The following is an 8,750-nucleotide window of genomic DNA, read 5'->3' as shown; positions in this document are numbered from 1 at the left end:
ATAATCTTCAGATGTGCGGGGTTTCATTAAGGCTGTTCACAAGCAAGGACAGTATAGATAACTGAAACTGAATCTAAAACGGAATTTTCAAAAAATGACCTCATAAATGGAATCAAAAACTTTAATTCAAAACGTAAGAATGAACACTGTCCTGAATTGCTTCAAAACGAACTAAAACTAAATAAAAATGGGCATAAAATATATTTCGTTTTTTTTCTGAATAGAACATAAACAGAATTATTTTAGTATCATCGAGATACTATTATAGTTTTAATTAATATTTGTGACTTTTCTGTTTTCATTTTAAATTTATTAAACGATTAGTAATTTTATTGTGTTTTGTCATTTTAATATTTTTTGTTTTAAATGTCTTTATTCTTTTTATTTAAATGTTTTACTCATTTTATTTCAGTTTTATTTATTTTAGTACATCAAGTTAAACTAAATTAAAATGAGAACTGTTGCCTTTGCAAGAAGCTAAAATTTAAAAAGTTTACTTTTTTATTTGTATTTTATTTTATGTTTATTTTATTTCCAATAGCAATTTTTTTAATGGTTTTAGTTAACTTTAATAACCCTGTAAACTACAAGTCTACAGCGCCATCTACTGGCCAAATACATAGCATGTTTTTAAAGTTCCTATGGCAGTTTACTGTAAATATTATTGTAAATATACATATTTGCAATAACATATATATATATATTCTAATAAAGTACATTTGACAAATTTGATAAATATTTTTAAAATGGATATCATTGCCAATAGTAGATTTGTATATTTTTGTCACATGTCCCATATTAATATTTGTTTCATACTGTGAAAGCAGTTCATTTCATGGTATGAAAGAAAAAAGCATGCAATATAAAAAAAAAACCATGCTTTTCTTGTTTGTATATACAAAATACTGTACAAGTCTTCATTTCAGGTAGATCATATATAAATGAATAAAATATAATTTATTTCTGTGATTTTACTGTATATTGTTAGAAAATATTTAATTTACTATTTTAAGTAAATTCTGGCAATGCGAAAAAGGAATAATTCGCAAAACTGCAATGGAAACGTTTATTTTTTTTCGCATTTACAGGTCACATGGCGTATGTAAAAATTCATGTGATCATTCTTCAATGTACTATAACCTCCAAGAAACACTTCATAAGTGGCCGCGCATAAGCCTCCTTTGAATAAATATAGCCAAAATCCCACCAAAATCCGTTGCCATGACTTATCGCGAGAGGCAAAAGGTTACGTTTTATTCGCATAACATTGGTTAATGGAAATGCCGTCATTTCGCAATACTTTTTTTAATTTAGAAAATATCGCCGAAGTTTTGCGCAGATCTGTAATGGAAACGCGCCTTATGTTTCCATCACCCTATTTTTATGCACATTTTTAAGTATCGCATGAGAGACGAGTGACGGAAACGCCAAATTTCAAATAAAAATCCCTTAATTCGCAAAAAAGTTTTGTATAATTGCCTCCCAGAACTGCAGTCGTATCTTACATGAATGCAGTCGTATCTTACACGACTGCATTCCCCAAACAGCAGCATCCACCTCCGAAAGCAATGACCGCATTCATTGTGTTTTTTTATTTATTATATATGAAAATTATTATATTCTCCTACTTTTCTTAGTGATTTTTAGTGCTAGTTTATCAGGAAGTGACGATTTTGTTCTATTTGACTTGTTGGATGGAAACGATGCTTGTTCGCAAACGTTTTAATGCGATATTCCAGTTTTGCGCAGAAGTTAACTTCGCAACTTTGGATGGAAACCTGTTTGATATGAATGAGCGCAGCGTGACTGCAGATGTCTCTGTGTGTGAAACAGGGCGCCGCTGAAGCTGCTCTGCGAGACCATGAAGCACCAGATCATCTCCCGCGCTTTCTACGGCTGTACGTATCACGTCAGGCTCATGGTCTGCTGATGCACTCGAGCTCTTTCTCATGACGTGATGTGTGTGTTTTTAAGGGCTGGCGTACTGCCGTCACCTGTCCACCGTTCGCACGCACCTGTCTGCTCTGGTGAACCCCGCTATCATTGAGCCTGACCTCCCCTATGATGCCAGAGGCGGTCTGTCTGCAGACGTGTGGAAGACCTTTCTACAGGACAGCACTGTATGTGACCTTCACTATCTAGTGCACTTGATGTTTCATAAATGATCAGTTGAAATGTTCTGTACAGCAGGGTTATTCTAGTGAACTCAAACCATGGAAAACGCTGACTTGAAATGATAAACGTTAACTGAAATAATGTAAAATATTAAAACAATCATTTCAACTAGTAGCTAAGAATTTTTTTTTTTGTTATTTAGTTGACGATGTACTAAAATTAAATTCATCTCAGTGATACTTGAAAAAATATTAAAAATATTAATAATAACTATCATAGTATCTCAATGATACTGTTACCGTAAAAACATTTTAAATATTAGTAAAACTATAATAGTATCTCAGTGATTTTATATGTAATCATAAAAACATACTTAAAATATTAATACAAATTATAATTTAGTTATTATAATTATAATAGTATTTCAATGATACTGTTACCATAAAAAAACGTTGAAAATATAAATAAAAACTATAATATATTTCCAAAGATATAAAAATATACTTAAAACTATAATTAGTATCTCAATGATGCTGTTACCTTTAAAATATATTTAATATCTTAATAAAAATGATAATAGAATCTCAATGATATTATATTACCATAAAAACCTATTCAAAATGTTTATAAAAATTATAACAGTATCTCAGTGATATTATATGTAATCATAAAACATACTTAAAATATTAATAAAAACTATAATAGTATCTCAATGATACTGTTACTGTAGAAACATTGAAAATATTAATAAAAACTATAATATTATCCCAAAGATACTGTTACTATAAAAACATATTTAAAATATCAATAAAAATTATAATAGAATCTCAATGATAGTATGGTACTGTAAAAAACTATTGAAAATATTAATAAAAACTATAATAGTATCTCAATGATACTGTTACCTTAAAAACATATTTAAAATATTAATAAAACAATAATAGTTTCTCAATGATACTGTTACCTTAAAAACATATTTAAAATATTAATAGAAATTATAATAGTAACTCAATGATACTATGTGTTACTGTAAAAACAATTCAAAAATATTTTATTAACAATTATATTGTTATAAAGACATAATTTAAAGAAAATCTATTTAGTATTTAAATAAAAAAAAATCTAATAGGATCTCAATGATACGGTCACCTTAAAAACATACTTAAATTATTAATACAAATTATAATAGTATACTATCCAAATGCTCTTACCCGTTAAAAAAAATTAATATTATTCTGAAGATACTATGTTACTATAAAAACATATTGTAAATGCGAATGAAAGCTGTGATAGTATCTCTGCTGTGCAGGCGTACGAGGAGGAGGAGCTGCTCCGGCTGGTGTATTACGGCGGCGTGGAGCCGTCTCTGCGTAAAGAGGTCTGGCCCTTCCTTCTGGGCCACTACCACTTCAGCATGAGCCTCACAGAGCGCAAAGAGGTGAGCCGAAGTCACTGTTTGATCCATAGACCAGACGGACGCAGGAGGAGCGTAACCCTGCCGTTCTCTGCAGGTGGACGAGCAGATTCGAGCGTGTTACGAGCAGACCATGAGCGAGTGGCTGGGATGTGAAGCCATCGTGCGTCAGCGGGAGAAGGAGCAGCACGCCGCCGCTCTGGCCAAATGCGCGTCCGGTGCCAGCGTGGACCGCGGCTTGTGCCAAGACTCCACCATCAGCACGGATGTAAATGCTGACGCTCAATAAGGCTGGGACAATAAACCGATGCATCGCGTTTCGTGGATCGATTCTGAGCTTATCGGAATGCATCGTGATTCTCTCTGGAATCGATTCTGAGCTTAGTTTTTAACAGCAGATGGCGCTCTAGGCTCGTTTTTAACCTCCTGGATCTTTCTGCAGCATTCGACACTGTTGATCACGGGATACTTTTCAACCGGCTACATCACTCCATTGGACTTAATAACATCGTCCTGCGCTGATTTGAGTCATACCTCACGGACAGATCTGAGTTTGTGGCCATGGGAAGCTCAAGGTCCCGTTCACATGCTGTTGGATGCGGGGTTCCACAGGGATCAGTTCTCGGACCTGTTTTATTCATTCTCTACATGCTCCCCCTTGGCAAAGTCATCAGTCGTTTGGGAGTTTCCTTCCATTGTTACGCTGATGATACACAACTATATATGAAAGCTGATACTCACTCATCATCATCATCATCGTCATCATCATCATCATTAGCAACTTTATCTACACTCACTGCCTGTCTGGAGCAGATAAGGGCGTGGATGAATCATAACTTTCTCCAGCTGAACAGCTCAAAATCTATTGGACTTAACACCACTCTACACCACTCTATTGGACTTAATAACACCGTCTTGCACTGGTTTGAGTCATACCTCACAGAAAGATCTGAATTTGTGGCCATGGGAAGCTCAAGGTCCCTTCCACATGCGGTTGGTTGCGGGGTTCCACAGGGCTCAGTTCTTGGACCTATCTTATTCATTCTTTACATACTCCCCCTCGGCAAAGTCATCAGTCGCTTGGGAATTTCTTTCCATTGTTACGCTGATGATACACAACTATATATGAAAGCTGATACTCACTCATCATCATCATCATCATCATCATCATCAGCAACTTTATCTACACTCACTGCCTGTCTGGAGGAGATAAGGGCGTGGATGAATCATAACTTTCTCCAGCTGAACAGCTCAAAAACAGAAGCCATCCTCATTGGTTCCCCTCATTAGATCAGAACATCTGCCATAACTTGCATTACATTTTCTGGCCAGGACATTCCCTTATCACCATTAGTCACCAATCTCGGCATTAGGTTTGACCCTCATTTAACCTTTAAGGCTCACATTAAACATCTTTGCAAAACATCATTTCATCACCTCAGGAATATAGCCAGACTTCGTCCTACACTCACCTTACATGATGCTGAGAAACTCGTCCATGCCTTTGTCTCCTCCAGACTGGACTACTGCAACTCTCTTCTCATCGGGATCCCTAGCAAGAGCATCCTGAAACTCCAGTACACACAAAATAGTGCCGCTAGGATCCTGAGAAGAGTGCGTAAATACGAACACATCAGACCAATTCTTCAGTCATTACACTGGCTTCCCATTTCCGCCCGCATTGAATACAAAGTCTCCCTCCTCACACATCAGTGCATCCATGGCAATGCTCCCATTTACCTTAAAGAACTCCTCACCTCACAGATTTCAGCACGTTCTCCCCGTTCCACAAACACGTATCGTCTTCTCGCCCCTAGGACTAAGACTCGCACCATTGGGGATCGAGCCTTTTGCGCCTGTGGAATGCCTTCCCTGAACATCGGAGGGCTCCACAGACAACTGATGGTTTTAAAAGGGGTCTAAAAACGTTCCAGTTTAAAAAGTCTTTTAATGTTTAAACTTTTGTGTTTATCTCAGTTGGCAGCTGGTTTTAATTTTTAACAGCAGATGGCGCTCTAGGCTAGTTTTTAACCACACACTCAAATGCTCACGAAGAAGAGCGCTTGTGCGTTCGGCTGAGTAATGTAAGTGGTTAACTGTACTTGGCTACTTGCACATCGGCTTTTATGATGCAAGATTAATGTAAACAGCCCACAGTGAACATCCTTGTAATTCGCTTCAACCTTTTCGAACTTTATGAATGATTATTTTAGGTTCAAATGGTGTGTGTGTAAGGAACTGGAAGCAAGCAGAATTCGGCCATTTCTAAAGCACGCAGTGCCATCTGCTGTTAAAAACTGAGCTCAGAATCGATTCAAGAGAGAATCGCGACGCCTTCGGAAAATCTCAGAATCGATGCAGAATCATTTCTCGATTCGCGATGCATCGATTTATTGTCCTAGCCCTAACGCTCGAGTGGCCTGTAAATGTGCGCTGCAGTTTACATGCAGCTTTACTGAATGCCTTTGTGTTTCTCTCTCCAGTCGTCTCAGAGCAGCAGCTCCGATAAACAGAGTCACGCCGGATCACACAGCCAATCCAACAGCAGCACTCAGGTCAGACGCCTCACGTTCAACACAACCTACGTTATTGCTCTCGCAGATCTTATTAATGCTTTGTCTCAGGTGCTTCTCTTAAAATAAGGAGACACAAATAGCTGTCATACAATATGAATGCAGAGCTATAAACTGAACGTAGAGCAGCTCAGCTCATGTGATCTTTGAATTTACTGAGAAATCTCTGACTTTTGGAATTTCATTTTATTTTAAGTAAAAAAAAAAATCTATGTAATAAAAATAAAGTTTTTAAATAATTGAATAAATAATTTAATTTAATAAAATGCAATGGGTATTTACTTTCGTAATAAATGTTTCTTTAAAAATGTCACAAGAAAATGTGTTTGTCTTAATAACCTTTCGTAATAATAATAATAATAATATTATAATAAAATCTTTCCCCATCTCTGAAATAACTTGTTTTATCTGTTGATGTAACTAAGTTCATGTGGGCAGGGATAAAATAATGTTAACCAATAATATCGTAACCTGATATTTCATATTTCACAAATCTAATTTAATTCAATTTAATTTTAATAAAACATTTAATCAAATGCTATGGATATTTACTTGATTAATACACTTTTAAAAAAATTATAATATTTTATTATATAATTATAATTGTAATAATTTCTTTAAAAATATAATAATTTTTAAAAACCTATTCCAATGAAAAAAGTGCTTGTCTTCATAATCATTCATCAAAACAAAAACTTTTTCCATCTAGCTTTTGCTGCTCATATAACCAGTATAATTATATTATGCTATATGTGAGCATAAAACAAAATAATGTAACAAATAATATAACATAACCTGATATTTCATATTTAACAAATACTGATGTATGATGTTTACTCCTAAAATAAGGAGAAATATAAACAGACAAATTATTCATTAGTCAGTAAGATAAGAGTCTTAATGTTTACTGTAATGTAAATGTTTAATTTAATTTAAAAATTAAATAAAATGATTGGTGTGGTTACTTTAATACATTTATTTAAAATTATAATAATTTTTAAAACATTCCAATGAAAAAAAAGTGTAAATATTTCTTTACAAATATCATTTAATAATCTTTCGCCAAAAAAAACCTTCTTCTATTTCTGATACACTTTTACTGCTCACATAACCAGTTTAGTTATAGTAATTTATATACTGTAATATGCTGGTTTCAGGTTGATTTTCCTCCTCCTGTCTATTTCTCCATCTGCAGGTGTTCGGCTCTGTAGACGAGGTGGACCCGATCGAATCTGAGCCCAAACCCAAAGACGAGAAGCCGCAGCCCAAAATCCCAAACGGCGCTCTGCCCAACTGCACCAGTTCTCCAGACTCCGGACACCCGTCGTCCCGTAACTTCTCCGTGACCTCGGCACTCTCAGACTGCTCTCCGAGCACAGAGGAGAGGTCCACGCAAGAGTCGGAACCCAAAACCGTTGGCCGAGGGCCGCCATCAGGAGACCAGACGGATGAGAAGACCAAAGAGGAGCGACCAGAAAACCGCTCGACTACTCAGGACACGGTCAAAGAAGATGCTGTAGATTCACACACAGAGAGCGCTGCTTCAGAAGCTGCGATAAAACCTCTGGAAAGTGACAAGCTGCAGCCTTCGAATGCAGAGGAAACATCTCGGGACGTAGAGTCAGAAGACGCAAACTCAAAAAACGCAGAAGAAATGCAAAACAGTGCCAGGAAATCTGAAGAAAATGACACAAACGAATCAAAAGATCCTGTTGAAGACACAACAAAGTCCACGGAGTCGAAAGAGGCTGAGATTGAAGAGCCACGACGTGCGTCTTCGCCGTCTGGAGAAGAAAACGCTAAATCTAAGACTGACCCAAAACTGGCTTTGAAAGTGGACGAAGGCCAAGACGCAGACTCCGAATCGCTGGACGTTCTGAAAATCTCTCAAACGGATGAAAACAAACCTGAGGCTTTGGGAAAACACACATCTGAACCGCAGAATGTGACACAAACCCAGAATGAAGCCAAAACTATCAGCTGGGATGCCGATCACAGCAGGACCCGATCGATCATCAGACAAATGACCGAATCTGAGTCGGAGAGCTGCGGTCCCATCACCTCCCTATCGAAACAATCTCCAGACATGTCTGACGACTCGCCCTCGGCGCTGGAAATGGAGGAGATTGCTTCGTCGGTGGTTTATATGTCCTCAGAGAGCGGCGTGTCCAGGACGCCTCTGACTTTGGCTCGTCCCTTGGCGCCGGCTCTGGAGCTCTGCATGGAGCCGGGGGTCAACACAAGTCCGGAGGGAACAGACTCTGCGCTCTCGGAGGAGGAACCGGAGATGGACAACTTATTCCCCAAACCAGACTCTCTAGCCGTCACAGGAGACAAGAACGACATCGCGTCTCCAGTGTCGTCTAGGAATTCGTCAATTTTGGACAAATAAATCAAAAGTAGGTTAACCCTTTAATTATAATCACGATATGAACTAGTGTCTGTGAATATTAAAATGCAAAAAGACGGTTTAAATATTAATCTTGCATGTTCCGCTTGCCTCTGTATGAATGAATGGCGGAAACGCAGTTTTGTTTACTACACAAATACTGAAGCACGCGTGACGCTCGCGGTGATTTCCGGCCTCTGCGTCTCACTATATGACGGCATGAACACAAAAACTTAATCTCCAGAGCTGCTGTGAGAGT

General features: G+C 37.2%; 1 pseudogene; it reads left to right on the top strand.

Moving 5' to 3' along the window:
- Positions 1–8,750, top strand: part of LOC107709667 (small G protein signaling modulator 1-like) — a 21,467-nt pseudogene that overhangs the window by 6,062 nt on the left and 6,655 nt on the right.

This window comes from Sinocyclocheilus rhinocerous, unplaced genomic scaffold (assembly GCF_001515625.1).
Source record: "Sinocyclocheilus rhinocerous isolate Xijiao unplaced genomic scaffold, SAMN03320098_v1.1 scaffold3220, whole genome shotgun sequence".
NCBI classification, from domain to species: Eukaryota; Metazoa; Chordata; class Actinopteri; order Cypriniformes; family Cyprinidae; genus Sinocyclocheilus; species Sinocyclocheilus rhinocerous.
The sequence above is the reverse complement of the archived record's forward strand: the minus strand, read 5'-3'. Positions and strand labels throughout refer to the sequence as shown.